Here is a 27,370-nt window from a genome sequence, read left to right as displayed (position 1 = left end):
GTTTAGGGAAAAAAATGGGTTTTTAGAAAAAAAGGGGGTTGGGGGGACCCCCCCAAACCCCTCCCAAAAAAAAATGTGAAAATAAAAAACAAAGCAATTCGACCATTTGGTTTTCGACCAAATGGTTTCGACCAATTGTCCTGTCGACACATTTTTTTCGACGAAATGTCTGGCAACCCAGCTGCCGACTGTTGCTATTGACAGGAGTTCCAGGTGTATAAACTGAGGAGATCAGCAGTTCAATTACCTGTGAACGCATTTTGAAGCTCATTCACAACCAGTTCATGCCCGTTCTCTCCATTTTGGCTTTCTGGCTGGCCGAGGGGCCCTTCAGTAATGTTCTTTGCTAACCATTACACCATGGGCCCCTTGCTGGTGCAACCTGACAGAGTTGTAACAGAAATGAGAATCGAGATCTCATGCATCATTTTAACAAACTCATATTCCTAGCCCACGGATATTATGCAAATGTGGAACTGTTTAGTTGGTTGTTGCGCAATAGCAAACTCTTTGCTTTACAGCTCATTTGGATAGGATTCTTCCTCTGGAGGCATAAGATAAAAGAATATTGCATACATTCTCTAAAAGGCTCTTTTTTTGCTGCAATGACGTTCATCATGTCACTAAGTATGTAGGTTCCATGGTGTAATGGTTAGCACTCTGGACTCTGAATCCAGCGATCCGAGTTCAAATCTCGGTGGGACCTTGGGAATTACTGTGTTTGTTTTCCTCCCAGTGTCTTGTTTTAATAGCAATGACGCTGCTGTGTCGCCCACTTTCATAGCATTATTCCCTGGGTGCATTTGAAAAAAGAAAGATTTTCCATGGATGACGCTCTTTAGCCACAATGAAACCCACCACTTTCTGTGGTGTGAAAGACCCATGGTGTAATGGTAGCACCCTGGAGGTTGAATCCAATAATTTGCATTCAAATCTCTGTAAGAGTTTACCATCAGTCGAACCTTTCCCTTATCGTTTATTGTGGATGTCTTCTTTGAAGAAAGGTATGATCCAACTAAAGTAAGTACATTCACGAATGGGCCCTTGGTCGGTACAAACAGTATTTATACACCTCAGGCCTTTTGTGAATTAAGAAAAGTGTGTTCTTCGTTCTATTTTTCATCTCAAACTGATACCTTCATTTTACAAACATGTAAAGACTGTTAAGACGCTTGATTAATATCATTGATTCTGAATGTGGTTGCTTTTCATAGGATTAACCCTTTAACAATTTTGAAAGAGAATGGCGATACAATAGAGCTGCTTTTCCCAAAATGGTATTATTAATGTTGTTGCTGCATCTTCAAGTAAAAAGAGAATCCATTGGGTCACAGATTGAGCATGTTTCTTAACATTGAGTTAAGTTTGAAAATTTCAAATCTTTTATGTATGTTTCCGATGCAGATCTGCCCATCGACTCAGAATGACCTCACTGTTCATACATTTAAAAAAAATGCATAAAGGTTAAGGTGCTAGGCACAAAAGTGGATTTTTATGAAAAGTTATGCCAGAGAGTGAGAGCGAAAATGAATACCCTACACCATTAACCTTATGAATATTACTATCTTTGGCCTATAATTTAAGACAACAAGGAGACAAAGTGTGTTAGAGCAAGAGAGAGGTTCCACCGAGACTTGAACTCGGATCGCTGGATTCAAAGTCCAAAGTGCTAACCATTACACCATGGAACCCTTGTTGAGCAGAGCTTCATAAGGGCAATGAGAATATAGGGCACAGTCAAGATTTTTACTGACCTATAGTAACCGTTTACTGATATTATATCGAAGCAGCACTGTTGCTGTTGGATGCTGTGCAATCGCAAAGTATTGGCTTCATGTCTCATTTGGATCAAATTCTTCCTCTGGAGTCTAATGATATAGGAATATTACATATTTTCTCTGATGTGCTCTGTTTTTCCAGAATGAAGTGCATCATGCTACTGAATATGTGGGTTCCATGGTGTAATGGTTAGCACTCTGGACTCTGAATCCAGCGATCCGAGTTCAAGTCTCGGTGGGACCTTGGGTCTGCTTCTCTTTTAGAGTTGCCTTTCATTTGCAGATAGATATAACAGCAATAGCTTTGCTTTACAGCCCACTTTGATGGCAGTCTTCTTTGACCAAAGAATATTAATAGTTTCTGGGGATGACTCTCTTTTGCCACAAAGAAACTGCCCACTCTCATATCTCCAAAGCTCCAAGGTATAATGGCTATTAAACTGGCTTTTGATCTCAGCGATTTGCATTGAAAGCCCAGGAGGCCCCTAAAATCAGTTGAATTGTTTCCTGATAATTTAGAGTTTATTTCTTCTTTCGAGAAAGGTGTGATCCAAATAAAGTAAGTACATTTAAACAAGGGCACTTGATCAGTAAATGCACTACTTTCTAGAACTCATAACTCTTGTAAGTTATAAAAAGTTTGCTCTCCATACAGTTTGTCAACTCAAAGAATTACATTTTTTACACATTTAATAAGACCATCAAATTGCTTGAAACATAGGAATGATTGTGAAAGTGAATATGATTCACCAAAATAATTGTATAACATTTTTTAATGTTAATAAAATAGGGCTTTTTCCAATCTTTTCACATCAATGTTGTTTCTGCATGTTCCAGTGAGCAGAGAATCTACTGCACATAGTGTGTACATTTTTCTTTTCATAGAGTTAAGGTTGGACATTATTCATCTGTGGAAAATGTTTCTGAGAGATATCTGGGTGCCCACTCTGATTGACCTTAGGGATTGTACATTAACGATATGTAGTTGCATCACTGTATTGGTATCAGGCACCAAAGTGCATTTAAATGTAATGTCGTGCAGAGAGAGTCGACTGAACTTCTGAATATTAACTCTGTTGAATTGTAATTTGAGAAATTAGAAAATGGAGTGTAAGAGCAAGATAACGGTCCCACCGAGACTTGAACTCGGATCGTTGGATTCAAAGTCCAAAGTGCTAACCATTACACCATGGAACCCTTGCAAGATGCACCTGAGAGCGATGAATCAGAAATGGCAATATAGAGCACATTTACAATTTTTACAGATTCATAGTCCCAATTGACTGATATCATACAAACACAGCGATGTTGTCGATTGACGTTGTGCTATAGCAATCTCTGTGCTTTATAGAGCATGTAGATCAAATTCTTCCTCTTGAGGCATATGATTAAGCAATATTAAATATTGTTTCTGACTGCCTCTGTTTTGGCATAATGAAGTTCAGCATTTGCGGAAGTATTTAGGTTCCATGGTCTAATGGTTAGTAGGCTGGACTCTGAATTTAGTAATCTGACATGTTATAGCTATATTTTGTTTTCCTTTGGGTGTATTGTCATTTTATGCACATAGATTTCCTAGCAGTGGCTGTGATGAATAGTTCAATTTGATAGCAGATTCCTTTTGAGAATTTGAAAAAAAAAGAATTAAATAGTCTCTCTGGATGACTCTGCTTTGATTTCTATGTGCACATCCCTTTTGCGTTTCAGAGGGATTGACCAACATACACAACAGTGCTTGGAAGACCTCTTCCTCCCTCATGGCATGTAAAGCTAACCTCTCTCCTACCGTGTGTTTTTTTACTTTTTAACTTCCCCTTCCGAGTCATGATCATGTAACTGAATTTACATTTTTAGATTTTAACTGCAGTAGTTGCTTGTTTTTCATTTTTATTTTTTGTGTACGCATACATCCCTTTTTGTGGGGAGGGGGGAGTGATGTCTGTTTACTTATATTAGCTAATATAGGTCATTTTATGTCCGCTTACAATATGTGTCAGGATTTTTTATGTCGTTTCCAATCAATGTCTAATATCAAGTGGTTTGCAGCAGTCATACAAAGGCACGTAACACCCCCAAAACACCTACATAAGTTAGAAATACTCCGGAAGAGTACTCAGTTTATGAAAAGGCGGTGAATCCCAAATAGAACTGTAAATGTAAGCTAGCAAGCAGACTGTGCACCCCTGTTTGGAACTATGACCTGTGTGTTGCCCTCTATTAACAGAACAATGTAACTGCAGCCCATGTCACATAAAATAGAAAGTAGAGATTATGCAAATTAACTCCCAGAAGAGCCTGGTGTCACCCCAAAAGGTGTCATGCTTTTCACACCAAGAAACATCCACACATAGATCCCTGCGAACCTCAAAAACGTACAGGAAACCCTGTCCAGCGCTTTGCTCCCAGAGGAGATAAGGTTGAAAAACCACCCTATGTTAAAAGTGTCCATAATCCATGCCAGCTGCCCTGTCTATAGAACCTGGCCATTCGTGGCCAATCGGGGCCTAGGGGCATGAGTGGAAGGGTTTAACCTGCCTGGGTTCTTGGGCATGGTTTCATCATGCCTCAGTTTACAATGGCACTCTGCCACTTTGTCAGGCTTTAAAGAAGCCTGACTCCTGCAGAGCAAAAGATCTGATTATTTCCTTACATGTTTTGTACGTAAGAATGCGGATGGTGCTCTGAGCCTCCTATGGTGGTTATTAAGCATGGTATACATACCATAGCATGTAACTGTGCCTACAAATGGAACATTTTGTTCATTTATTAGGGAGTTGTGAAAATGGCAAAATCAAATTGCCATTACTGACACAGACCAGCTGCCGCTGTCCGGACATTTCGTCGAAAGACATTTGGTCGACGTAATTTGGTCGAAAGCCAAATGGTCGATTTTTTTATTTATTTATATATATATTTTTTAGGTTGTAGTTTAGGAAAAAAAAGGGGTTTTTAGAAAAAAAGGGGGTTGGGGGGACCCCCCCAAACCCCCTCCCAAAAAAAAATGTGAAAATAAAAAACAAAGCAATTCGACCATTTGGTTTTCGACCAAATGGTTTCGACCAATTGTCCTGTCGACAAATTTTTTTCGACGAAATGTCTGGCAACCCAGCTGCCGACTGTTGCTATTGACAGGAGTTCCAGGTGTATAAACTGAGGAGATCACCAGTTCAATTACCTGTGAACGCATTTTGAAGCTCATTCACAACCAGTTCATGCCCGTTCTCTCCATTTTGGCTTTCTGGCTGGCCGAGGGGCCCTTCAGTAATGTTGTTTGCTAACCATTACACCATGGGCCCCTTGCTGGTGCAACCTGACAGAGTTGTAACAGAAATGAGAATCGAGATCTCATGCATCATTTTAACAAACTCATATTCCTAGCCCACGGATATTATGCAAATGTGGAACTGTTTAGTTGGTTGTTGCGCAATAGCAAACTCTTTGCTTTACAGCTCATTTGGATAGGATTCTTCCTCTGGAGGCATAAGATAAAAGAATATTGCATACATTCTCTAAAAGGCTCTTTTTTTGCTGCAATGCCGTTCATCATGTCACTAAGTATGTAGGTTCCATGGTGTAATGGTTAGCACTCTGGACTCTGAATCCAGCGATCCGAGTTCAAATCTCGGTGGGACCTTGGGAATTACTGTGTTTGTTTTCCTCCCAGTGTCTTGTTTTAATAGCAATGACGCTGCTGTGTCGCCCACTTTCATAGCATTATTCCCTGGGTGCATTTGAAAAAAGAAAGATTTTCCATGGATGACGCTCTTTAGCCACAATGAAACCCACCACTTTATGTGGTGTGAAAGACCCATGGTGTAATGGTAGCACCCTGGAGGTTGAATCCAATAATTTGCATTCAAATCTCTGTAAGAGTTTACCATCAGTCGAACCTTTCCCTTATCGTTTATTGTGGATGTCTTCTTTGAAGAAAGGTATGATCCAACTAAAGTAAGTACATTCACGAATGGGCCCTTGGTCGGTACAAACAGTATTTATACACCTCAGGCCTTTTGTGAATTAAGAAAAGTGTGTTCTTCGTTCTATTTTTCATCTCAAACTGATACCTTCATTTTACAAACATGTAAAGACTGTTAAGACGCTTGATTAATATCATTGATTCTGAATGTGGTCGCTTTTCATAGGATTAACCCTTTAACAATTTTGAAAGAGAATGGCGATACAATAGAGCTGCTTTTCCCAAAATGGTATTATTAATGTTGTTGCTGCATCTTCAAGTAAAAAGAGAATCCATTGGGTCACAGATTGAGCATGTTTCTTAACATTGAGTTAAGTTTGAAAATTTCAAATCTTTTATGTATGTTTCCGATGCAGATCTGCCCATCGACTCAGAATGACCTCACTGTTCATACATTTAAAAAAAATGCATAAAGGTTAAGGTGCTAGGCACAAAAGTGGATTTTTATGAAAAGTTATGCCAGAGAGTGAGAGCGAAAATGAATACCCTACACCACTAACCTTATGAATATTACTATCTTTGGCCTATAATTTAAGACAACAAGGAGACAAAGTGTGTTAGAGCAAGAGAGAGGTTCCACCGAGACTTGAACTCGGATCGCTGGATTCAAAGTCCAAAGTGCTAACCATTACACCATGGAACCCTTGTTGAGCAGAGCTTCATAAGGGCAATGAGAATATAGGGCACAGTCAAGATTTTTACTGACTATAGTAACCGTTTACTGATATTATATCGAAGCAGCACTGTTGCTGTTGGATGCTGTGCAATCGCAAAGTATTGGCTTCAGGTCTCATTTGGATCAAATTCTTCCTCTGGAGTCTAATGATATAGGAATATTACATATTTTCTCTGATGTGCTCTGTTTTTCCAGAATGAAGTGCATCATGCTACTGAATATGTGGGTTCCATGGTGTAATGGTTAGCACTCTGGACTCTGAATCCAGCGATCTGAGTTCAAGTCTCGGTGGGACCTTGGGGCTGCTTCTCTTTTAGAGTTGCCTTTCATTTGCAGATATATATAACAGCAATAGCTTTGCTTTACAGCCCACTTTGATGGCAGTCTTCTTTGACCAAAGAATATTAATAGTTTCTGGGGATGACTCTCTTTTGCCACAAAGAAACTGCCCACTCTCATATCTCCAAAGCTCCAAGGTATAATGGCTATTAAACTGGCTTTTGATCTCAGCGATTTGCATTGAAAGCCCAGGAGGCCCCTAAAATCAGTTGAATTGTTTCCTGATAATTTAGAGTTTATTTCTTCTTTCGAGAAAGGTGTGATCCAAATAAAGTAAGTACATTTAAACAAGGGCACTTGATCAGTAAATGCACTACTTTCTAGAACTCATAACTCTTGTAAGTTATAAAAAGTTTGCTCTCCATACAGTTTGTCAACTCAAAGAATTACATTTTTTACACATTTAATAAGACCATCAAATTGCTTGAAACATAGGAATGATTGTGAAAGTGAATATGATTCACCAAAATAATTGTATAACATTTTTTAATGTTAATAAAATAGGGCTTTTTCCAATCTTTTCACATCAATGTTGTTTCTGCATGTTCCAGTGAGCAGAGAATCTACTGCACATAGTGTGTACATTTTTCTTTTCATAGAGTTAAGGTTGGACATTATTCATCTGTGGAAAATGTTTCTGAGAGATATCTGGGTGCCCACTCTGATTGACCTTAGGGATTGTACATTAACGATATGTAGTTGCATCACTGTATTGGTATCAGGCACCAAAGTGCATTTAAATGTAATGTCGTGCAGAGAGAGTCGACTGAACTTCTGAATATTAACTCTGTTGAATTGTAATTTGAGAAATTAGAAAATGGAGTGTAAGAGCAAGATAACAGTCCCACCGAGACTTGAACTCGGATCGTTGGATTCAAAGTCCAAAGTGCTAACCATTACACCATGGAACCCTTGCAAGATGCACCTGAGAGCGATGAATCAGAAATGGCAATATAGAGCACATTTACAATTTTTACAGATTCATAGTCCCAATTGACTGATATCATACAAACACAGCGATGTTGTCGATTGACGTTGTGCTATAGCAATCTCTGTGCTTTATAGAGCATGTAGATCAAATTCTTCCTCTTGAGGCATATGATTAAGCAATATTAAATATTGTTTCTGACTGCCTCTGTTTTGGCATAATGAAGTTCAGCATTTGCGGAAGTATTTAGGTTCCATGGTCTAATGGTTAGTAGGCTGGACTCTGAATTTAGTAATCTGACATGTTATAGCTATATTTTGTTTTCCTTTGGGTGTATTGTCATTTTATGCACATAGATTTCCTAGCAGTGGCTGTGATGAATAGTTCAATTTGATAGCAGCTTCCTTTTGAGAATTTAAAAAAAAAAGAATTAAATAGTCTCTCTGGATGACTCTGCTTTGATTTCTATGTGCACATCCCTTTTGCGTTTCAGAGGGATTGACCAACATACACAACAGTGCTTGGAAGACCTCTTCCTCCCTCATGGCATGTAAAGCTAACCTCTCTCCTACCGTGTGTTTTTTTACTTTTTAACTTCCCCTTCCGAGTCATGATCATGTAACTGAATTTACATTTTTAGATTTTAACTGCAGTAGTTGCTTGTTTTTCATTTTTATTTTTTGTGTACGCATACATCCCTTTTTGTGGGGAGGGGGGAGTGATGTCTGTTTACTTATATTAGCTAATATAGGTCATTTTATGTCCGCTTACAATATGTGTCAGGATTTTTTATGTCGTTTCCAATCAATGTCTAATATCAAGTGGTTTGCAGCAGTCATACAAAGGCACGTAACACCCCCAAAACACCTACATAAGTTAGAAATACTCCGGAAGAGTACTCAGTTTATGAAAAGGCGGTGAATCCCAAATAGAACTGTAAATGTAAGCTAGCAAGCAGACTGTGCACCCCTGTTTGGAACTATGACCTGTGTGTTGCCCTCTATTAACAGAACAATGTAACTGCAGCCCATGTCACATAAAATAGAAAGTAGAGATTATGCAAATTAACTCCCAGAAGAGCCTGGTGTCACCCCAAAAGGTGTCATGCTTTTCACACCAAGAAACATCCACACATAGATCCCTGCGAACCTCAAAAACGTACAGGAAACCCTGTCCAGCGCTTTGCTCCCAGAGGAGATAAGGTTGAAAAACCACCCTATGTTAAAAGTGTCCATAATCCATGCCAGCTGCCCTGTCTATAGAACCTGGCCGTTCGGGGCCTAGGGGCATGAGTGGAAGGGTTTAACCTGCCTGGGTTCTTGGGCATGGTTTCATCATGCCTCAGTTTACAATGGCACTCTGCCACTTTGTCAGGCTTTAAAGAAGCCTGACTCCTGCAGAGCAAAAGATCTGATTATTTCCTTACATGTTTTGTACGTAAGAATGCGGATGGTGCTCTGAGCCTCCTATGGTGGTTATTAAGCATGGTATACATACCATAGCATGTAACTGTGCCTACAAATGGAACATTTTGTTCATTTATTAGGGAGTTGTGAAAATGGCAAAATCAAATTGCCATTACTGACACAGACCAGCTGCCGCTGTCCGGACATTTCGTCGAAAGACATTTGGTCGACGTAATTTGGTCGAAAGCCAAATGGTCGATTTTTTTATTTATTTATATATATATTTTTTAGGTTGTAGTTTAGGGAAAAAAATGGGTTTTTAGAAAAAAAGGGGGTTGGGGGGACCCCCTCAAACCCCCTCCCAAAAAAAAATGTGAAAATAAAAAACAAAGCAATTCGACCATTTGGTTTTCGACCAAATGGTTTCGACCAATTGTCCTGTCGACAAATTTTTTTCGACGAAATGTCTGGCAACCCAGCTGACGACTGTTGCTATTGACAGGAGTTCCAGGTGTATAAACTGAGGAGATCAGCAGTTCAATTACCTGTGAACGCATTTTGAAGCTCATTCACAACCAGTTCATGCCCGTTCTCTCCATTTTGGCTTTCTGGCTGGCCGAGGGGCCCTTCAGTAATGTTCTTTGCTAACCATTACACCATGGGCCCCTTGCTGGTGCAACCTGACAGAGTTGTAACAGAAATGAGAATCGAGATCTCATGCATCATTTTAACAAACTCATATTCCTAGCCCACGGATATTATGCAAATGTGGAACTGTTTAGTTGGTTGTTGCGCAATAGCAAACTCTTTGCTTTACAGCTCATTTGGATAGGATTCTTCCTCTGGAGGCATAAGATAAAAGAATATTGCATACATTCTCTAAAAGGCTCTTTTTTTGCTGCAATGACGTTCATCATGTCACTAAGTATGTAGGTTCCATGGTGTAATGGTTAGCACTCTGGACTCTGAATCCAGCGATCCGAGTTCAAATCTCGGTGGGACCTTGGGAATTACTGTGTTTGTTTTCCTCCCACTGTCTTGTTTTAATAGCAATGACGCTGCTGTGTCGCCCACTTTCATAGCATTATTCCCTGGGTGCATTTGAAAAAAGAAAGATTTTCCATGGATGACGCTCTTTAGCCACAATGAAACCCACCACTTTCTGTGGTGTGAAAGACCCATGGTGTAATGGTAGCACCCTGGAGGTTGAATCCAATAATTTGCATTCAAATCTCTGTAAGAGTTTACCATCAGTCGAACCTTTCCCTTATCGTTTATTGTGGATGTCTTCTTTGAAGAAAGGTATGATCCAACTAAAGTAAGTACATTCACGAATGGGCCCTTGGTCGGTACAAACAGTATTTATACACCTCAGGCCTTTTGTGAATTAAGAAAAGTGTGTTCTTCGTTCTTTTTTCATCTCAAACTGATACCTTCATTTTACAAACATGTAAAGACTGTTAAGACGCTTGATTAATATCATTGATTCTGAATGTGGTTGCTTTTCATAGGATTAACCCTTTAACAATTTTGAAAGAGAATGGCGATACAATAGAGCTGCTTTTCCCAAAATGGTATTATTAATGTTGTTGCTGCATCTTCAAGTAAAAAGAGAATCCATTGGGTCACAGATTGAGCATGTTTCTTAACATTGAGTTAAGTTTGAAAATTTCAAATCTTTTATGTATGTTTCCGATGCAGATCTGCCCATCGACTCAGAATGACCTCACTGTTCATACATTTAAAAAAAATGCATAAAGGTTAAGGTGCTAGGCACAAAAGTGGATTTTTATGAAAAGTTATGCCAGAGAGTGAGAGCGAAAATGAATACCCTACACCATTAACCTTATGAATATTACTATCTTTGGCCTATAATTTAAGACAACAAGGAGACAAAGTGTGTTAGAGCAAGAGAGAGGTTCCACCGAGACTTGAACTCGGATCGCTGGATTCAAAGTCCAAAGTGCTAACCATTACACCATGGAACCCTTGTTGAGCAGAGCTTCATAAGGGCAATGAGAATATAGGGCACAGTCAAGATTTTTACTGACCTATAGTAACCGTTTACTGATATTATATCGAAGCAGCACTGTTGCTGTTGGATGCTGTGCAATCGCAAAGTATTGGCTTCATGTCTCATTTGGATCAAATTCTTCCTCTGGAGTCTAATGATATAGGAATATTACATATTTTCTCTGATGTGCTCTGTTTTTCCAGAATGAAGTGCATCATGCTACTTAATATGTGGGTTCCATGGTGTAATGGTTAGCACTCTGGACTCTGAATCCAGCGATCCGAGTTCAAGTCTCGGTGGGACCTTGGGGCTGCTTCTCTTTTAGAGTTGCCTTTCATTTGCAGATAGATATAACAGCAATAGCTTTGCTTTACAGCCCACTTTGATGGCAGTCTTCTTTGACCAAAGAATATTAATAGTTTCTGGGGATGACTCTCTTTTGCCACAAAGAAACTGCCCACTCTCATATCTCCAAAGCTCCAAGGTATAATGGCTATTAAACTGGCTTTTGATCTCAGCGATTTGCATTGAAAGCCCAGGAGGCCCCTAAAATCAGTTGAATTGTTTCCTGATAATTTAGAGTTTATTTCTTCTTTCGAGAAAGGTGTGATCCAAATAAAGTAAGTACATTTAAACAAGGGCACTTGATCAGTAAATGCACTACTTTCTAGAACTCATAACTCTTGTAAGTTATAAAAAGTTTGCTCTCCATACAGTTTGTCAACTCAAAGAATTACATTTTTTACACATTTAATAAGACCATCAAATTGCTTGAAACATAGGAATGATTGTGAAAGTGAATATGATTCACCAAAATAATTGTATAACATTTTTTAATGTTAATAAAATAGGGCTTTTTCCAATCTTTTCACATCAATGTTGTTTCTGCATGTTCCAGTGAGCAGAGAATCTACTGCACATAGTGTGTACATTTTTCTTTTCATAGAGTTAAGGTTGGACATTATTCATCTGTGGAAAATGTTTCTGAGAGATATCTGGGTGCCCACTCTGATTGACCTTAGGGATTGTACATTAACGATATGTAGTTGCATCACTGTATTGGTATCAGGCACCAAAGTGCATTTAAATGTAATGTCGTGCAGAGAGAGTCGACTGAACTTCTGAATATTAACTCTGTTGAATTGTAATTTGAGAAATTAGAAAATGGAGTGTAAGAGCAAGATAACGGTCCCACCGAGACTTGAACTCGGATCGTTGGATTCAAAGTCCAAAGTGCTAACCATTACACCATGGAACCCTTGCAAGATGCACCTGAGAGCGTTGAATCAGAAATGGCAATATAGAGCACATTTACAATTTTTACAGATTCATAGTCCCAATTGACTGATATCATACAAACACAGCGATGTTGTCGATTGACGTTGTGCTATAGCAATCTCTGTGCTTTATAGAGCATGTAGATCAAATTCTTCCTCTTGAGGCATATGATTAAGCAATATTAAATATTGTTTCTGACTGCCTCTGTTTTGGCATAATGAAGTTCAGCATTTGCGGAAGTATTTAGGTTCCATGGTCTAATGGTTAGTAGGCTGGACTCTGAATTTAGTAATCTGACATGTTATAGCTATATTTTGTTTTCCTTTGGGTGTATTGTCATTTTATGCACATAGATTTCCTAGCAGTGGCTGTGATGAATAGTTCAATTTGATAGCAGCTTCCTTTTGAGAATTTGAAAAAAAAAGAATTAAATAGTCTCTCTGGATGACTCTGCTTTGATTTCTATGTGCACATCCCTTTTGCGTTTCAGAGGGATTGACCAACATACACAACAGTGCTTGGAAGACCTCTTCCTCCCTCATGGCATGTAAAGCTAACCTCTCTCCTACCGTGTGTTTTTTTACTTTTTAACTTCCCCTTCCGAGTCATGATCATGTAACTGAATTTACATTTTTAGATTTTAACTGCAGTAGATGCTTGTTTTTCATTTTTATTTTTTGTGTACGCATACATCCCTTTTTGTGGGGAGGGGGGAGTGATGTCTGTTTACTTATATTAGCTAATATAGGTCATTTTATGTCCGCTTACAATATGTGTCAGGATTTTTTATGTCGTTTCCAATCAATGTCTAATATCAAGTGGTTTGCAGCAGTCATACAAAGGCACGTAACACCCCCAAAACACCTACATAAGTTAGAAATACTCCGGAAGAGTACTCAGTTTATGAAAAGGCGGTGAATCCCAAATAGAACTGTAAATGTAAGCTAGCAAGCAGACTGTGCACCCCTGTTTGGAACTATGACCTGTGTGTTGCCCTCTATTAACAGAACAATGTAACTGCAGCCCATGTCACATAAAATAGAAAGTAGAGATTATGCAAATTAACTCCCAGAAGAGCCTGGTGTCACCCCAAAAGGTGTCATGCTTTTCACACCAAGAAACATCCACACATAGATCCCTGCGAACCTCAAAAACGTACAGGAAACCCTGTCCAGCGCTTTGCTCCCAGAGGAGATAAGGTTGAAAAACCACCCTATGTTAAAAGTGTCCATAATTCATGCCAGCTGCCCTGTCTATAGAACCTGGCTGTTCGTGGCCGTCGGGGCCTAGGGGCATGAGTGGAAGGGTTTAACCTGCCTGGGTTCTTGGGCATGGTTTCATCATGCCTCAGTTTACAATGGCACTCTGCCACTTTGTCAGGCTTTAAAGAAGCCTGACTCCTGCAGAGCAAAAGATCTGATTATTTCCTTACATGTTTTGTACGTAAGAATGCGGATGGTGCTCTGAGCCTCCTATGGTGGTTATTAAGCATGGTATACATACCATAGCATGTAACTGTGCCTACAAATGGAACATTTTGTTCATTTATTAGGGAGTTGTGAAAATGGCAAAATCAAATTGCCATTACTGACACAGACCAGCTGCCGCTGTCCGGACATTTCGTCGAAAGACATTTCGTCGAAAGACATTTGGTCGACGTAATTTGGTCGAAAGCCAAATGGTCGATTTTTTTATTTATTTATATATATATTTTTTAGGTTGTAGTTTAGGGAAAAAAATGGGTTTTTAGAAAAAAAGGGGGTTGGGGGGACCCCCCCAAACCCCCTCCCAAAAAAAAATGTGAAAATAAAAAACAAAGCAATTCGACCATTTGGTTTTCGACCAAATGGTTTTGACCAATTGTCCTGTCGACAAATTTTTTTCAATGAAATGTCTGGCAACCCAGCTGCCGACTGTTGCTATTGACAGGAGTTCCAGGTGTATAAACTGAGGAGATCACCAGTTCAATTACCTGTGAACGCATTTTGAAGCTCATTCACAACCAGTTCATGCCCGTTCTCTCCATTTTGGCTTTCTGGCTGGCCGAGGGGCCCTTCAGTAATGTTCTTTGCTAACCATTACACCATGGGCCCCTTGCTGGTGCAACCTGACAGAGTTGTAACAGAAATGAGAATCGAGATCTCATGCATCATTTTAACAAACTCATATTCCTAGCCCACGGATATTATGCAAATGTGGAACTGTTTAGTTGGTTGTTGCGCAATAGCAAACTCTTTGCTTTACAGCTCATTTGGATAGGATTCTTCCTCTGGAGGCATAAGATAAAAGAATATTGCATACATTCTCTAAAAGGCTCTTTTTTTGCTGCAATGACGTTCATCATGTCACTAAGTATGTAGGTTCCATGGTGTAATGGTTAGCACTCTGGATTCTGAATCCAGCGATCCGAGTTCAAATCTCGGTGGGACCTTGGGAATTACTGTGTTTGTTTTCCTCCCAGTGTCTTGTTTTAATAGCAATGACGCTGCTGTGTCGCCCACTTTCATAGCATTATTCCCTGGGTGCATTTGAAAAAAGAAAGATTTTCCATGGATGACGCTCTTTAGCCACAATGAAACCCACCACTTTCTGTGGTGTGAAAGACCCATGGTGTAATGGTAGCACCCTGGAGGTTGAATCCAATAATTTGCATTCAAATCTCTGTAAGAGTTTACCATCAGTCGAACCTTTCCCTTATCGTTTATTGTGGATGTCTTCTTTGAAGAAAGGTATGATCCAACTAAAGTAAGTACATTCACGAATGGGCCCTTGATCGGTACAAACAGTATTTATACACCTCAGGCCTTTTGTGAATTAAGAAAAGTGTGTTCTTCGTTCTATTTTTCATCTCAAACTGATACCTTCATTTTACAAACATGTAAAGACTGTTAAGACGCTTGATTAATATCATTGATTCTGAATGTGGTCGCTTTTCATAGGATTAACCCTTTAACAATTTTGAAAGAGAATGGCGATACAATAGAGCTGCTTTTCCCAAAATGGTATTATTAATGTTGTTGCTGCATCTTCAAGTAAAAAGAGAATCCATTGGGTCACAGATTGAGCATGTTTCTTAACATTGAGTTAAGTTTGAAAATTTCAAATCTTTTATGTATGTTTCCGATGCAGATCTGCCCATCGACTCAGAATGACCTCACTGTTCATACATTTAAAAAAAATGCATAAAGGTTAAGGTGCTAGGCACAAAAGTGGATTTTTATGAAAAGTTATGCCAGAGAGTGAGAGCGAAAATGAATACCCTACACCATTAACCTTATGAATATTACTATCTTTGGCCTATAATTTAAGACAACAAGGAGACAAAGTGTGTTAGAGCAAGAGAGAGGTTCCACCGAGACTTGAACTCGGATCGCTGGATTCAAAGTCCAAAGTGCTAACCATTACACCATGGAACCCTTGTTGAGCAGAGCTTCATAAGGGCAATGAGAATATAGGGCACAGTCAAGATTTTTACTGACCTATAGTAACCGTTTACTGATATTATATCGAAGCAGCACTGTTGCTGTTGGATGCTGTGCAATCGCAAAGTATTGGCTTCATGTCTCATTTGGATCAAATTCTTCCTCTGGAGTCTAATGATATAGGAATATTACATATTTTCTCTGATGTGCTCTGTTTTTCCAGAATGAAGTGCATCATGCTACTGAATATGTGGGTTCCATGGTGTAATGGTTAGCACTCTGGACTCTGAATCCAGCAATCCGAGTTCAAGTCTCGGTGGGACCTTGGGTCTGCTTCTCTTTTAGAGTTGCCTTTCATTTGCAGATAGATATAACAGCAATAGCTTTGCTTTACAGCCCACTTTGATGGCAGTCTTCTTTGACCAAAGAATATTAATAGTTTCTGGGGATGACTCTCTTTTGCCACAAAGAAACTGCCCACTCTCATATCTCCAAAGCTCCAAGGTATAATGGCTATTAAACTGGCTTTTGATCTCAGCGATTTGCATTGAAAGCCCAGGAGGCCCCTAAAATCAGTTGAATTGTTTCCTGATAATTTAGAGTGTATTTCTTCTTTCGAGAAAGGTGTGATCCAAATAAAGTAAGTACATTTAAACAAGGGCACTTGATCAGTAAATGCACTACTTTCTAGAACTCATAACTCTTGTAAGTTATAAAAAGTTTGCTCTCCATACAGTTTGTCAACTCAAAGAATTACATTTTTTACACATTTAATAAGACCATCAAATTGCTTGAAACATAGGAATGATTGTGAAAGTGAATATGATTCACCAAAATAATTGTATAACATTTTTTAATGTTAATAAAATAGGGCTTTTTCCAATCTTTTCACATCAATGTTGTTTCTGCATGTTCCAGTGAGCAGAGAATCTACTGCACATAGTGTGTACATTTTTCTTTTCATAGAGTTAAGGTTGGACATTATTCATCTGTGGAAAATGTTTCTGAGAGATATCTGGGTGCCCACTCTGATTGACCTTAGGGATTGTACATTAACGATATGTAGTTGCATCACTGTATTGGTATCAGGCACCAAAGTGCATTTAAATGTAATGTCGTGCAGAGAGAGTCGACTGAACTTCTGAATATTAACTCTGTTGAATTGTAATTTGAGAAATTAGAAAATGGAGTGTAAGAGCAAGATAACGGTCCCACCGAGACTTGAACTCGGATCGTTGGATTCAAAGTCCAAAGTGCTAACCATTACACCATGGAACCCTTGCAAGATGCACCTGAGAGCGTTGAATCAGAAATGGCAATATAGAGCACATTTACAATTTTTACAGATTCATAGTCCCAATTGACTGATATCATACAAACACAGCGATGTTGTCGATTGACGTTGTGCTATAGCAATCTCTGTGCTTTATAGAGCATGTAGATCAAATTCTTCCTCTTGAGGCATATGATTAAGCAATATTAAATATTGTTTCTGACTGCCTCTGTTTTGGCATAATGAAGTTCGGCATTTGCGGAAGTATTTAGGTTCCATGGTCTAATGGTTAGTAGGCTGGACTCTGAATTTAGTAATCTGACATGTTATAGCTATATTTTGTTTTCCTTTGGGTGTATTGTCATTTTATGCACATAGATTTCCTAGCAGTGGCTGTGATGAATAGTTCAATTTGATAGCAGCTTCCTTTTGAGAATTTGAAAAAAAAAGAATTAAATAGTCTCTCTGGATGACTCTGCTTTGATTTCTATGTGCACATCCCTTTTGCGTTTCAGAGGGATTGACCAACATACACAACAGTGCTTGGAAGACCTCTTCCTCCCTCATGGCATGTAAAGCTAACCTCTCTCCTACCGTGTGTTTTTTTACTTTTTAACTTCCCCTTCCGAGTCATGATCATGTAACTGAATTTACATTTTTAGATTTTAACTGCAGTAGATGCTTGTTTTTCATTTTTATTTTTTGTGTACGCATACATCCCTTTTTGTGGGGAGGGGGGAGTGATGTCTGTTTACTTATATTAGCTAATATAGGTCATTTTATGTCCGCTTACAATATGTGTCAGGATTTTTTATGTCGTTTCCAATCAATGTCTAATATCAAGTGGTTTGCAGCAGTCATACAAAGGCACGTAACACCCCCAAAACACCTACATAAGTTAGAAATACTCCGGAAGAGTACTCAGTTTATGAAAAGGCGGTGAATCCCAAATAGAACTGTAAATGTAAGCTAGCAAGCAGACTGTGCACCCCTGTTTGGAACTATGACCTGTGTGTTGCCCTCTATTAACAGAACAATGTAACTGCAGCCCATGTCACATAAAATAGAAAGTAGAGATTATGCAAATTAACTCCCAGAAGAGCCTGGTGTCACCCCAAAAGGTGTCATGCTTTTCACACCAAGAAACATCCACACATAGATCCCTGCGAACCTCAAAAACGTACAGGAAACCCTGTCCAGCGCTTTGCTCCCAGAGGAGATAAGGTTGAAAAACCACCCTATGTTAAAAGTGTCCATAATCCATGCCAGCTGCCCTGTCTATAGAACCTGGCTGTTCGTGGCCATTCGGGGCATGAGTGGAAGGGTTTAACCTGCCTGGGTTCTTGGGCATGGTTTCATCATGCCTCAGTTTACAATGGCACTCTGCCACTTTGTCAGGCTTTAAAGAAGCCTGACTCCTGCAGAGCAAAAGATCTGATTATTTCCTTACATGTTTTGTACGTAAGAATGCGGATGGTGCTCTGAGCCTCCTATGGTGGTTATTAAGCATGGTATACATACCATAGCATGTAACTGTGCCTACAAATGGAACATTTTGTTCATTTATTAGGGAGTTGTGAAAATGGCAAAATCAAATTGCCATTACTGACACAGACCAGCTGCCGCTGTCCGGACATTTCGTCGAAAGACATTTCGTCGAAAGACATTTGGTCGACGTAATTTGGTCGAAAGCCAAATGGTCGATTTTTTAATTTATTTATATATATATTTTTTAGGTTGTAGTTTAGGGGAAAAAAGGGGTTTTTAGAAAAAAAGGGGGTTGGGGGGACCCCCCCAAACCCCCCCCCCCAAAAAAATTTGAAAATAAAAAACAAAGCAATTCGACCATTTGGTTTTCGACCAAATGGTTTCGACCAATTGTCCTGTCGACAAATTTTTTTCGACGAAATGTCTGGCAACCCAGCTGCCGACTGTTGCTATTGACAGGAGTTCCAGGTGTATAAACTGAGGAGATCACCAGTTCAATTACCTGTGAACGCATTTTGAAGCTCATTCACAACCAGTTCATGCCCGTTCTCTCCATTTTGGCTTTCTGGCTGGCCGAGGGGCCCTTCAGTAATGTTCTTTGCTAACCATTACACCATGGGCCCCTTGCTGGTGCAACCTGACAGAGTTGTAACAGAAATGAGAATCGAGATCTCATGCATCATTTTAACAAACTCATATTCGTAGCCCACGGATATTATGCAAATGTGGAACTGTTTAGTTGGTTGTTGCGCAATAGCAAACTCTTTGCTTTACAGCTCATTTGGATAGGATTCTTCCTCTGGAGGCATAAGATAAAAGAATATTGCATACATTCTCTAAAAGGCTCTTTTTTTGCTGCAATGACGTTCATCATGTCACTAAGTATGTAGGTTCCATGGTGTAATGGTTAGCACTCTGGACTCTGAATCCAGCGATCCGAGTTCAAATCTCGGTGGGACCTTGGGAATTACTGTGTTTGTTTTCCTCTCAGTGTCTTGTTTTAATAGCAATGACGCTGCTGTGTCGCCCACTTTCATAGCATTATTCCCTGGGTGCATTTGAAAAAAGAAAGATTTTCCATGGATGACGCTCTTTAGCCACAATGAAACCCACCACTTTCTGTGGTGTGAAAGACCCATGGTGTAATGGTAGCACCCTGGAGGTTGAATCCAATAATTTGCATTCAAATCTCTGTAAGAGTTTACCATCAGTCGAACCTTTCCCTTATCGTTTATTGTGGATGTCTTCTTTGAAGAAAGGTATGATCCAACTAAAGTAAGTACATTCACGAATGGGCCCTTGGTCGGTACAAACAGTATTTATACACCTCAGGCCTTTTGTGAATTAAGAAAAGTGTGTTCTTCGTTCTATTTTTCATCTCAAACTGATACCTTCATTTTACAAACATGTAAAGACTGTTAAGACGCTTGATTAATATCATTGATTCTGAATGTGGTCGCTTTTCATAGGATTAACCCTTTAACAATTTTGAAAGAGAATGGCGATACAATAGAGCTGCTTTTCTCAAAATGGTATTATTAATGTTGTTGCTGCATCTTCAAGTAAAAAGAGAATCCATTGGGTCACAGATTGAGCATGTTTCTTAACATTGAGTTAAGTTTGAAAATTTCAAATCTTTTATGTATGTTTCCGATGCAGATCTGCCCATCGACTCAGAATGACCTCACTGTTCATACATTTAAAAAAAATGCATAAAGGTTAAGGTGCTAGGCACAAAAGTGGATTTTTATGAAAAGTTATGCCAGAGAGTGAGAGCGAAAATGAATACCCTACACCACTAACCTTATGAATATTACTATCTTTGGCCTATAATTTAAGACAACAAGGAGACAAAGTGTGTTAGAGCAAGAGAGAGGTTCCACCGAGACTTGAACTCGGATCGCTGGATTCAAAGTCCAAAGTGCTAACCATTACACCATGGAACCCTTGTTGAACAGAGCTTCATAAGGGCAATGAGAATATAGGGCACAGTCAAGATTTTTACTGACCCATAGTAACCGTTTACTGATATTATATCGAAGCAGCACTGTTGCTGTTGGATGCTGTGCAATCGCAAAGTATTGGCTTCATGTCTCATTTGGATCAAATTCTTCCTCTGGAGTCTAATGATATAGGAATATTACATATTTTCTCTGATGTGCTCTGTTTTTCCAGAATGAAGTGCATCATGCTACTGAATATGTGGGTTCCATGGTGTAATGGTTAGCACTCTGGACTCTGAATCCAGCGATCCGAGTTCAAGTCTCGGTGGGACCTTGGGGCTGCTTCTCTTTTAGAGTTGCCTTTCATTTGCAGATAGATATAACAGCAATAGCTTTGCTTTACAGCCCACTTTGATGGCAGTCTTCTTTGACCAAAGAATATTAATAGTTTCTGGGGATGACTCTCTTTTGCCACAAAGAAACTGCCCACTCTCATATCTCCAAAGCTCCAAGGTATAATGGCTATTAAACTGGCTTTTGATCTCAGCGATTTGCATTGAAAGCCCAGGAGGCCCCTAAAATCAGTTGAATTGTTTCCTGATAATTTAGAGTTTATTTCTTCTTTCGAGAAAGGTGTGATCCAAATAAAGTAAGTCCATTTAAACAAGGGCACTTGATCAGTAAATGCACTACTTTCTAGAACTCATAACTCTTGTAAGTTATAAAAAGTTTGCTCTCCATACAGTTTGTCAACTCAAAGAATTACATTTTTTACACATTTAATAAGACCATCAAATTGCTTGAAACATAGGAATGATTGTGAAAGTGAATATGATTCACCAAAATAATTGTATAACATTTTTTAATGTTAATAAAATAGGGCTTTTTCCAATCTTTTCACATCAATGTTGTTTCTGCATGTTCCAGTGAGCAGAGAATCTACTGCACATAGTGTGTACATTTTTCTTTTCATAGAGTTAAGGTTGGACATTATTCATCTGTGGAAAATGTTTCTGAGAGATATCTGGGTGCCCACTCTGATTGACCTTAGGGATTGTACATTAACGATATGTAGTTGCATCACTGTATTGGTATCAGGCACCAAAGTGCATTTAAATGTAATGTCGTGCAGAGAGAGTCGACTGAACTTCTGAATATTAACTCTGTTGAATTGTAATTTGAGAAATTAGAAAATGGAGTGTAAGAGCAAGATAACGGTCCCACCGAGACTTGAACTCGGATCGTTGGATTCAAAGTCCAAAGTGCTAACCATTACACCATGGAACCCTTGCAAGATGCACCTGAGAGCGATGAATCAGAAATGGCAATATAGAGCACATTTACAATTTTTACAGATTCATAGTCCCAATTGACTGATATCATACAAACACAGCGATGTTGTCGATTGACGTTGTGCTATAGCAATCTCTGTGCTTTATAGAGCATGTAGATCAAATTCTTCCTCTTGAGGCATATGATTAAGCAATATTAAATATTGTTTCTGACTGCCTCTGTTTTGGCATAATGAAGTTCAGCATTTGCGGAAGTATTTAGGTTCCATGGTCTAATGGTTAGTAGGCTGGACTCTGAATTTAGTAATCTGACATGTTATAGCTATATTTTGTTTTCCTTTGGGTGTATTGTCATTTTATGCACATAGATTTCCTAGCAGTGGCTGTGATGAATAGTTCAATTTGATAGCAGCTTCCTTTTGAGAATTTGAAAAAAAAAGAATTAAATAGTCTCTCTGGATGACTCTGCTTTGATTTCTATGTGCACATCCCTTTTGCGTTTCAGAGGGATTGACCAACATACACAACAGTGCTTGGAAGACCTCTTCCTCCCTCATGGCATGTAAAGCTAACCTCTCTCCTACCGTGTGTTTTTTTACTTTTTAACTTCCCCTTCCGAGTCATGATCATGTAACTGAATTTACATTTTTAGATTTTAACTGCAGTAGTTGCTTGTTTTTCATTTTTATTTTTTGTGTACGCATACATCCCTTTTTGTGGGGAGGGGGGAGTGATGTCTGTTTACTTATATTAGCTAATATAGGTCATTTTATGTCCGCTTACAATATGTGTCAGGATTTTTTATGTCGTTTCCAATCAATGTCTAATATCAAGTGGTTTGCAGCAGTCATACAAAGGCACGTAACACCCCCAAAACACCTACATAAGTTAGAAATACTCCGGAAGAGTACTCAGTTTATGAAAAGGCGGTGAATCCCAAATAGAACTGTAAATGTAAGCTAGCAAGCAGACTGTGCACCCCTGTTTGGAACTATGACCTGTGTGTTGCCCTCTATTAACAGAACAATGTAACTGCAGCCCATGTCACATAAAATAGAAAGTAGAGATTATGCAAATTAACTCCCAGAAGAGCCTGGTGTCACCCCAAAAGGTGTCATGCTTTTCACACCAAGAAACATCCACACATAGATCCCTGCGAACCTCAAAAACGTACAGGAAACCCTGTCCAGCGCTTTGCTCCCAGAGGAGATAAGGTTGAAAAACCACCCTATGTTAAAAGTGTCCATAATCCATGCCAGCTGCCCTGTCTATAGAACCTGGCCATTCGTGGCCAATCGGGGCCTAGGGGCATGAGTGGAAGGGTTTAACCTGCCTGGGTTCTTGGGCATGGTTTCATCATGCCTCAGTTTACAATGGCACTCTGCCACTTTGTCAGGCTTTAAAGAAGCCTGACTCCTGCAGAGCAAAAGATCTGATTATTTCCTTACATGTTTTGTACGTAAGAATGCGGATGGTGCTCTGAGCCTCCTATGGTGGTTATTAAGCATGGTATACATACCATAGCATGTAACTGTGCCTACAAATGGAACATTTTGTTCATTTATTAGGGAGTTGTGAAAATGGCAAAATCAAATTGCCATTACTGACACAGACCAGCTGCCGCTGTCCGGACATTTCGTCGAAAGACATTTGGTCGACGTAATTTGGTCGAAAGCCAAATGGTCGATTTTTTTATTTATTTATATATATATTTTTTAGGTTGTAGTTTAGGGAAAAAAAGGGGTTTTTAGAAAAAAAGGGGGTTGGGGGGACCCCCCCAAACCCCCTCCAAAAAAAAAATGTGAAAATAAAAAACAAAGCAATTCGACCATTTGGTTTTCGACCAAATGGTTTCGACCAATTGTCCTGTCGACAAATTTTTTTCGACGAAATGTCTGGCAACCCAGCTGCCGACTGTTGCTATTGACAGGAGTTCCAGGTGTATAAACTGAGGAGATCACCAGTTCAATTACCTGTGAACGCATTTTGAAGCTCATTCACAACCAGTTCATGCCCGTTCTCTCCATTTTGGCTTTCTGGCTGGCCGAGGGGCCCTTCAGTAATGTTGTTTGCTAACCATTACACCATGGGCCCCTTGCTGGTGCAACCTGACAGAGTTGTAACAGAAATGAGAATCGAGATCTCATGCATCATTTTAACAAACTCATATTCCTAGCCCACGGATATTATGCAAATGTGGAACTGTTTAGTTGGTTGTTGCGCAATAGCAAACTCTTTGCTTTACAGCTCATTTGGATAGGATTCTTCCTCTGGAGGCATAAGATAAAAGAATATTGCATACATTCTCTAAAAGGATCTTTTTTTGCTGCAATGCCGTTCATCATGTCACTAAGTATGTAGGTTCCATGGTGTAATGGTTAGCACTCTGGACTCTGAATCCAGCGATCCGAGTTCAAATCTCGGTGGGACCTTGGGAATTACTGTGTTTGTTTTCCTCCCAGTGTCTTGTTTTAATAGCAATGACGCTGCTGTGTCGCCCACTTGCATAGCATTATTCCCTGGGTGCATTTGAAAAAAGAAAGATTTTCCATGGATGACGCTCTTTAGCCACAATGAAACCCACCACTTTATGTGGTGTGAAAGACCCATGGTGTAATGGTAGCACCCTGGAGGTTGAATCCAATAATTTGCATTCAAATCTCTGTAAGAGTTTACCATCAGTCGAACCTTTCCCTTATCGTTTATTGTGGATGTCTTCTTTGAAGAAAGGTATGATCCAACTAAAGTAAGTACATTCACGAATGGGCCCTTGGTCGGTACAAACAGTATTTATACACCTCAGGCCTTTTGTGAATTAAGAAAAGTGTGTTCTTCGTTCTATTTTTCATCTCAAACTGATACCTTCATTTTACAAACATGTAAAGACTGTTAAGACGCTTGATTAATATCATTGATTCTGAATGTGGTCGCTTTTCATAGGATTAACCCTTTAACAATTTTGAAAGAGAATGGCGATACAATAGAGCTGCTTTTCCCAAAATGGTATTATTAATGTTGTTGCTGCATCTTCAAGTAAAAAGAGAATCCATTGGGTCACAGATTGAGCATGTTTCTTAACATTGAGTTAAGTTTGAAAATTTCAAATCTTTTATGTATGTTTCCGATGCAGATCTGCCCATCGACTCAGAATGACCTCACTGTTCATACATTTAAAAAAAATGCATAAAGGTTAAGGTGCTAGGCACAAAAGTGGATTTTTATGAAAAGTTATGCCAGAGAGTGAGAGCGAAAATGAATACCCTACACCACTAACCTTATGAATATTACTATCTTTGGCCTATAATTTAAGACAACAAGGAGACAAAGTGTGTTAGAGCAAGAGAGAGGTTCCACCGAGACTTGAACTCGGATCGCTGGATTCAAAGTCCAAAGTGCTAACCATTACACCATGGAACCCTTGTTGAGCAGAGCTTCATAAGGGCAATGAGAATATAGGGCACAGTCAAGATTTTTACTGACCTATAGTAACCGTTTACTGATATTATATCGAAGCAGCACTGTTGCTGTTGGATGCTGTGCAATCGCAAAGTATTGGCTTCAGGTCTCATTTGGATCAAATTCTTCCTCTGGAGTCTAATGATATAGGAATATTACATATTTTCTCTGATGTGCTCTGTTTTTCCAGAATGAAGTGCATCATGCTACTGAATATGTGGGTTCCATGGTGTAATGGTTAGCACTCTGGACTCTGAATCCAGCGATCCGAGTTCAAGTCTCGGTGGGACCTTGGGGCTGCTTCTCTTTTAGAGTTGCCTTTCATTTGCAGATATATATAACAGCAATAGCTTTGCTTTACAGCCCACTTTGATGGCAGTCTTCTTTGACCAAAGAATATTAATAGTTTCTGGGGATGACTCTCTTTTGCCACAAAGAAACTGCCCACTCTCATATCTCCAAAGCTCCAAGGTATAATGGCTATTAAACTGGCTTTTGATCTCAGCGATTTGCATTGAAAGCCCAGGAGGCCCCTAAAATCAGTTGAATTGTTTCCTGATAATTTAGAGTTTATTTCTTCTTTCGAGAAAGGTGTGATCCAAATAAAGTAAGTATTTAAACAAGGGCACTTGATCAGTAAATGCACTACTTTCTAGAACTCATAACTCTTGTAAGTTATAAAAAGTTTGCTCTCCATACGGTTTGTCAACTCAAAGAATTACATTTTTTACACATTTAATAAGACCATCAAATTGCTTGAAACATAGGAATGATTGTGAAAGTGAATATGATTCACCAAAATAATTGTATAACATTTTTTAATGTTAATAAAATAGGGCTTTTTCCAATCTTTTCACATCAATGTTGTTTCTGCATGTTCCAGTGAGCAGAGAATCTACTGCACATAGTGTGTACATTTTTCTTTTCATAGAGTTAAGGTTGGACATTATTCATCTGTGGAAAATGTTTCTGAGAGATATCTGGGTGCCCACTCTGATTGACCTTAGGGATTGTACATTAACGATATGTAGTTGCATCACTGTATTGGTATCAGGCACCAAAGTGCATTTAAATGTAATGTCGTGCAGAGAGAGTCGACTGAACTTCTGAATATTAACTCTGTTGAATTGTAATTTGAGAAATTAGAAAATGGAGTGTAAGAGCAAGATAACGGTCCCACCGAGACTTGAACTCAGATCGTTGGATTCAAAGTCCAAAGTGCTAACCATTACACCATGGAACCCTTGCAAGATGCACCTGAGAGCGATGAATCAGAAATGGCAATATAGAGCACATTTACAATTTTTACAGATTCATAGTCCCAATTGACTGATATCATACAAACACAGCGATGTTGTCGATTGACGTTGTGCTATAGCAATCTCTGTGCTTTATAGAGCATGTAGATCAAATTCTTCCTCTTGAGGCATATGATTAAGCAATATTAAATATTGTTTCTGACTGCCTCTGTTTTGGCATAATGAAGTTCAGCAGTTGCGGAAGTATTTAGGTTCCATGGTCTAATGGTTAGTAGGCTGGACTCTGAATTTAGTAATCTGACATGTTATAGCTATATTTTGTTTTCCTTTGGGTGTATTGTCATTTTATGCACATAGATTTCCTAGCAGTGGCTGTGATGAATAGTTCAATTTGATAGCAGCTTCCTTTTGAGAATTTGAAAAAAAAAGAATTAAATAGTCTCTCTGGATGACTCTGCTTTGATTTCTATGTGCACATCCCTTTTGCGTTTCAGAGGGGTTGACCAACATACACAACAGTGCTTGGAAGACCTCTTCCTCCCTCATGGCATGTAAAGCTAACCTCTCTCCTACCGTGTGTTTTTTTACTTTTTAACTTCCCCTTCCGAGTCATGATCATGTAACTGAATTTACATTTTTAGATTTTAACTGCAGTAGTTGCTTGTTTTTCATTTTTATTTTTTGTGTACGCATACATCCCTTTTTGTGGGGAGGGGGGAGTGATGTCTGTTTACTTATATTAGCTAATATAGGTCATTTTATGTCCGCTTACAATATGTGTCAGGATTTTTTATGTCGTTTCCAATCAATGTCTAATATCAAGTGGTTTGCAGCAGTCATAC

General features: G+C 39.1%; 24 non-coding genes across 24 annotated transcripts; 12 read left to right on the top strand and 12 right to left on the bottom strand.

Moving 5' to 3' along the window:
- Nucleotides 1–634: 634 nt before the first annotated feature.
- TRNAQ-CUG (transfer RNA glutamine (anticodon CUG)) lies at nt 635–706 on the top strand. Its single transcript has one exon. It is a non-coding gene; the product is annotated as a tRNA-Gln (tRNA).
- A 913-nt stretch (nt 707–1,619) lies between these two features.
- Nucleotides 1,620–1,691, bottom strand: TRNAQ-UUG (transfer RNA glutamine (anticodon UUG)). Its single transcript has one exon. It is a non-coding gene; the product is annotated as a tRNA-Gln (tRNA).
- Nucleotides 1,692–1,950: 259 nt separating this feature from the next.
- TRNAQ-CUG (transfer RNA glutamine (anticodon CUG)) lies at nt 1,951–2,022 on the top strand. The gene has a single exon. It is a non-coding gene; the product is annotated as a tRNA-Gln (tRNA).
- Nucleotides 2,023–2,903: 881 nt separating this feature from the next.
- Nucleotides 2,904–2,975, bottom strand: TRNAQ-UUG (transfer RNA glutamine (anticodon UUG)). The gene has a single exon. It is a non-coding gene; the product is annotated as a tRNA-Gln (tRNA).
- Nucleotides 2,976–5,340: 2,365 nt separating this feature from the next.
- Nucleotides 5,341–5,412, top strand: TRNAQ-CUG (transfer RNA glutamine (anticodon CUG)). Its single transcript has one exon. It is a non-coding gene; the product is annotated as a tRNA-Gln (tRNA).
- A 913-nt stretch (nt 5,413–6,325) lies between these two features.
- On the bottom strand, nt 6,326–6,397 carry TRNAQ-UUG (transfer RNA glutamine (anticodon UUG)). The gene has a single exon. It is a non-coding gene; the product is annotated as a tRNA-Gln (tRNA).
- A 258-nt stretch (nt 6,398–6,655) lies between these two features.
- Nucleotides 6,656–6,727, top strand: TRNAQ-CUG (transfer RNA glutamine (anticodon CUG)). The gene has a single exon. It is a non-coding gene; the product is annotated as a tRNA-Gln (tRNA).
- An 881-nt stretch (nt 6,728–7,608) lies between these two features.
- On the bottom strand, nt 7,609–7,680 carry TRNAQ-UUG (transfer RNA glutamine (anticodon UUG)). The gene has a single exon. It is a non-coding gene; the product is annotated as a tRNA-Gln (tRNA).
- Nucleotides 7,681–10,035: 2,355 nt separating this feature from the next.
- On the top strand, nt 10,036–10,107 carry TRNAQ-CUG (transfer RNA glutamine (anticodon CUG)). Its single transcript has one exon. It is a non-coding gene; the product is annotated as a tRNA-Gln (tRNA).
- Nucleotides 10,108–11,019: 912 nt separating this feature from the next.
- Nucleotides 11,020–11,091, bottom strand: TRNAQ-UUG (transfer RNA glutamine (anticodon UUG)). The gene has a single exon. It is a non-coding gene; the product is annotated as a tRNA-Gln (tRNA).
- A 259-nt stretch (nt 11,092–11,350) lies between these two features.
- Nucleotides 11,351–11,422, top strand: TRNAQ-CUG (transfer RNA glutamine (anticodon CUG)). The gene has a single exon. It is a non-coding gene; the product is annotated as a tRNA-Gln (tRNA).
- An 881-nt stretch (nt 11,423–12,303) lies between these two features.
- TRNAQ-UUG (transfer RNA glutamine (anticodon UUG)) lies at nt 12,304–12,375 on the bottom strand. Its single transcript has one exon. It is a non-coding gene; the product is annotated as a tRNA-Gln (tRNA).
- A 2,379-nt stretch (nt 12,376–14,754) lies between these two features.
- Nucleotides 14,755–14,826, top strand: TRNAQ-CUG (transfer RNA glutamine (anticodon CUG)). Its single transcript has one exon. It is a non-coding gene; the product is annotated as a tRNA-Gln (tRNA).
- Nucleotides 14,827–15,739: 913 nt separating this feature from the next.
- On the bottom strand, nt 15,740–15,811 carry TRNAQ-UUG (transfer RNA glutamine (anticodon UUG)). Its single transcript has one exon. It is a non-coding gene; the product is annotated as a tRNA-Gln (tRNA).
- Nucleotides 15,812–16,070: 259 nt separating this feature from the next.
- On the top strand, nt 16,071–16,142 carry TRNAQ-CUG (transfer RNA glutamine (anticodon CUG)). The gene has a single exon. It is a non-coding gene; the product is annotated as a tRNA-Gln (tRNA).
- An 881-nt stretch (nt 16,143–17,023) lies between these two features.
- On the bottom strand, nt 17,024–17,095 carry TRNAQ-UUG (transfer RNA glutamine (anticodon UUG)). The gene has a single exon. It is a non-coding gene; the product is annotated as a tRNA-Gln (tRNA).
- A 2,372-nt stretch (nt 17,096–19,467) lies between these two features.
- TRNAQ-CUG (transfer RNA glutamine (anticodon CUG)) lies at nt 19,468–19,539 on the top strand. The gene has a single exon. It is a non-coding gene; the product is annotated as a tRNA-Gln (tRNA).
- A 913-nt stretch (nt 19,540–20,452) lies between these two features.
- TRNAQ-UUG (transfer RNA glutamine (anticodon UUG)) lies at nt 20,453–20,524 on the bottom strand. The gene has a single exon. It is a non-coding gene; the product is annotated as a tRNA-Gln (tRNA).
- A 259-nt stretch (nt 20,525–20,783) lies between these two features.
- On the top strand, nt 20,784–20,855 carry TRNAQ-CUG (transfer RNA glutamine (anticodon CUG)). The gene has a single exon. It is a non-coding gene; the product is annotated as a tRNA-Gln (tRNA).
- An 881-nt stretch (nt 20,856–21,736) lies between these two features.
- TRNAQ-UUG (transfer RNA glutamine (anticodon UUG)) lies at nt 21,737–21,808 on the bottom strand. Its single transcript has one exon. It is a non-coding gene; the product is annotated as a tRNA-Gln (tRNA).
- Nucleotides 21,809–24,173: 2,365 nt separating this feature from the next.
- On the top strand, nt 24,174–24,245 carry TRNAQ-CUG (transfer RNA glutamine (anticodon CUG)). Its single transcript has one exon. It is a non-coding gene; the product is annotated as a tRNA-Gln (tRNA).
- A 913-nt stretch (nt 24,246–25,158) lies between these two features.
- On the bottom strand, nt 25,159–25,230 carry TRNAQ-UUG (transfer RNA glutamine (anticodon UUG)). The gene has a single exon. It is a non-coding gene; the product is annotated as a tRNA-Gln (tRNA).
- A 259-nt stretch (nt 25,231–25,489) lies between these two features.
- Nucleotides 25,490–25,561, top strand: TRNAQ-CUG (transfer RNA glutamine (anticodon CUG)). Its single transcript has one exon. It is a non-coding gene; the product is annotated as a tRNA-Gln (tRNA).
- An 879-nt stretch (nt 25,562–26,440) lies between these two features.
- TRNAQ-UUG (transfer RNA glutamine (anticodon UUG)) lies at nt 26,441–26,512 on the bottom strand. Its single transcript has one exon. It is a non-coding gene; the product is annotated as a tRNA-Gln (tRNA).
- Between the last annotated feature and the right edge of the window lie 858 nt (nt 26,513–27,370).

This window comes from Ambystoma mexicanum, chromosome 5p (assembly GCF_040938575.1).
Source record: "Ambystoma mexicanum isolate Mex_15411 chromosome 5p, UKY_AmexF1_1, whole genome shotgun sequence".
Taxonomy (NCBI): Eukaryota; Metazoa; Chordata; class Amphibia; order Caudata; family Ambystomatidae; genus Ambystoma; species Ambystoma mexicanum.
Note: the sequence above shows the minus strand (reverse complement) of the source record. Positions and strands in the feature narration are given on the sequence as shown.